Raw genomic sequence first — 3,060 nt, forward strand, 5'->3', positions numbered from 1 at the left:
CACAGTAAGTCACATTGTGCCATGATCAGCTTTGATAGACTCAGCTTTTCCCAGCTATTGCTGGGAATGATCCAATGATCAAAGACAACTGCAAAAGGTTCACGATGGAAAAAGCCATTCACATCCAGAGATCGAACTCTCTCTTCCGCGTGCTCTCTCGCTCTCTCTCTCTCTCTCTCTCTCTCCTTTCTTGTGGTTTTCCCCTCTGGTTGTAATTCTTTACAACATGACTAATGTGAAAATGTTTAATATGATTGTACATGTATAACCTATATCAGATTGCATGCCATCTTGGAGAGGGGGGAGGAAAAGGAGGGGGAGAAAATTTAGAACTCAAAATCTTATAGAAGTGAATGTTGAAAACTAAAAATATTTTTTTTTGCTTTTTTTTGGAGGGGGGAAGGTAGGTCAATTGGGGTTAAGTGACTTGCCCAAGGTCACACAGCTAGTAAGTGTTAAGTGTCTGAGGCTAGATTTGAATTTAGGTCCTCCCAACTTGAGGGCCAGTGCTCTATTCCCTGTGCCACATAGCCACCCCTAAAAATAAATTTTTAAAGAAGAGATGAAAAAAGAAATGAGACTACATTCTGAAAGGTGTTCTCAAGTAGAAAAATGACACATTTAAATAATTTAAGTAATAATTAACTTTGGTAAGAAAACTTAAAAAACAAATAAAGGGTGTACTTCTAGGAATTAAAAAGTCACAATGTGAAGCTGAAAGAATGAGAATGAAAAGAGCTTTTTAAAAACATCTGGAAAAATCATGAAAACTGACTAATAATAGCTAACATTTATGTAGTGCTTGAAGGTTTACAAAGTACTTTGCATAATTCTTTTTTTTTAATTTCAAAAAGCTTTTATTTATGGCTTTCCTAAATTAGGCAAAATATCAGAAAACAATCCACTGCAGAGATAACATTCTATAGTAAAGAAATAGTATCTTTATCCCTTCCTTTCCTTAAGAATACATACTTTCTTCTTACTATGAACATCTGGAGCAGTTTTCCATGTCTAGGTATGTGACTTGTTTAAAAGGCAGCCATAATTATGGCCCTCCACCATTCTCTACATCACTAGCTGGCCTCGTGCAGCTTCTCTGTAGTCTCAACCACATACCTGTATCATAATTAGAAAGCTCTTCTGCCCAATCTATCAAAATATTCTAAGATTGTATTCTGCTTCCCTTGATCTGCTGGAAAGAGAAGAATCTCTAAGTGTTTCCTGTGGTTAGAACACTCAACATTTTAGAAAAAACCCACTATCTGAAACACCGAAATGTTTCAAGTTGTTGGTCATAAACTTAGGGAGGTGGAGCTCAAAATCAGACATGTTAAATTGTCTCCTCCCTCAAACAGATAATTAGAAAAAGAGATGATTTGTTTATTAGGTCAGTTAAAGAAGTCCTATTCCTGCAATGCTCCTAAGTAGTCCCTTTCCTAAATGCCAACCATACCAGGTGGCTGATGATGGAGACTGCAACAGATCTCACAAGGATTTAAAGTCCCAAACAGTGCCATCCCAGAGAGAGCCAGCACAGCGACAAGGGAGTTCAATGACCCAAGTGAAATGCTGGCAAAGGCACAAGGAGAGGAATCATGGGTGACTTTAGTGCCATTTTCATTTAACAAGCCATAGAGCAGCCCAAAGACTCCTGACTTTTATCGCCCCAAGATGTTTAAATCAATTACTGCAGGAAGACATGAATGGCAGGCTGGTATCCCTTCTGGCAGAGATCTTCAAGGGAGCCCCAGCCAGACCCCAGCATGGACTTGCTGGAGTAACCTATGGCTGAGGGGTGTACCATAGGTATTTCTTGCCTGAAGGGAGCTCTTTGGTGAAGACGCCTTTAGGAAACAGTTTTCTGGCCATGACACTATCCCCACATTTCCAGTCAACAGGAGTAAAGACCTTCTTGTATGCTGTCAACTGAAGGGAATCAATCACTCTGAGGATCTCATCAAAGCTCCTGCCAGCAGTTGCTGGGTAGAGGATAGACAGCTTCAACTTCTTATCTGGGCCAAAAATAAATAGCACACGAGCTGTCAGCGGCATGCCCTGCCCATCCCGTTCATCTGGGTCTAACGCCCAACTGGACAGCAAGATCCCGTTTGTGATCATCAGTGATGGGGAAAGGAACCTTCTCTGTGGCCTCCTCTCCATCGTATGCACTGATACCCTCACTCCAGGAAAGATGGTCTGGGACAGAGTCAATAGGAAGGGCCATCATCTTAACCTGGCGCTTTGCAAATTCTCGGGCCAGCTTTGCAGCACGGCCGGTTCTGTTGTGCACACTGGAGGAAAATCCCGAGGGTGGGAGAAGAGAATGCCCCACGATGCTCGAAGGTGGGGGCCTCGTGTCCGAGCAGCAGACCTCCAGGCATGGCGGCAAGGGGCAGGAGGACGTCGGGCGGCGGAGGAGGAGGCAGCCAACGGGGGCGCTCGTTCTGCCGGGCAGCCGCCCACTTTGCCCATTTCATCTCCTTTGATCTTCACAACAACCTGGTGAAGTCGTTGCTGCTATTTTGTAGAGGAGGAAATTGAGGACAAGCCCAATCAGATGACTGGCCGAGGCTCACGTAGTTAGTGCCAGAAGCGGCATTCTTTTTGATTCTAAGATCAGTGTGAAGTAAAGTATCCGCTATACTAAGATGCTTCTCAATATGAAGAATCTAATAGGAAAATCATTCCAAGCAATCAATAACAGATATACTTCAGTGAAAAACAAAATGTTTTCAGAAAATAACTCAATTACTGAGAGAACTGGAAAATATACTGATATTGGTCTGGAGCAAAAGCCAAGAAGTAACAACTTTGGGATTACTGCCACCCTGGGAAGTTTAGAAGGAAAAAAACGCCAATCTGAGTACCGTATTCGAGGACAGGGGTGGGGAACCTGCAGCCTTAAGGCCACATGTGACCTTCCAGGTCCTTAAGTGTGGCCTTTTGACTGAATCCACATTTTACAGAACAAATCCTTTTATTTTTCTTAATACATTTTGTTCACTTTTTATATTTTCATTCTATTTTTTAAATGAACATATTTAAATACCAAAGAATAAA

General features: G+C 42.1%; 1 pseudogene; it reads right to left on the reverse strand.

Annotated features, from left to right (window-relative positions):
- Positions 1 to 886: 886 nt before the first annotated feature.
- On the reverse strand, positions 887 to 2,472 carry LOC138171167 (peroxiredoxin-6 pseudogene; annotated as a pseudogene).
- Positions 2,473 to 3,060: the final 588 nt, after the last annotated feature.

This window comes from Petaurus breviceps, unplaced genomic scaffold (assembly GCF_028583685.1).
Source record: "Petaurus breviceps papuanus isolate PSGF00001 unplaced genomic scaffold, PetGlider_PUasm1.0 419, whole genome shotgun sequence".
NCBI classification, from domain to species: Eukaryota; Metazoa; Chordata; class Mammalia; order Diprotodontia; family Petauridae; genus Petaurus; species Petaurus breviceps.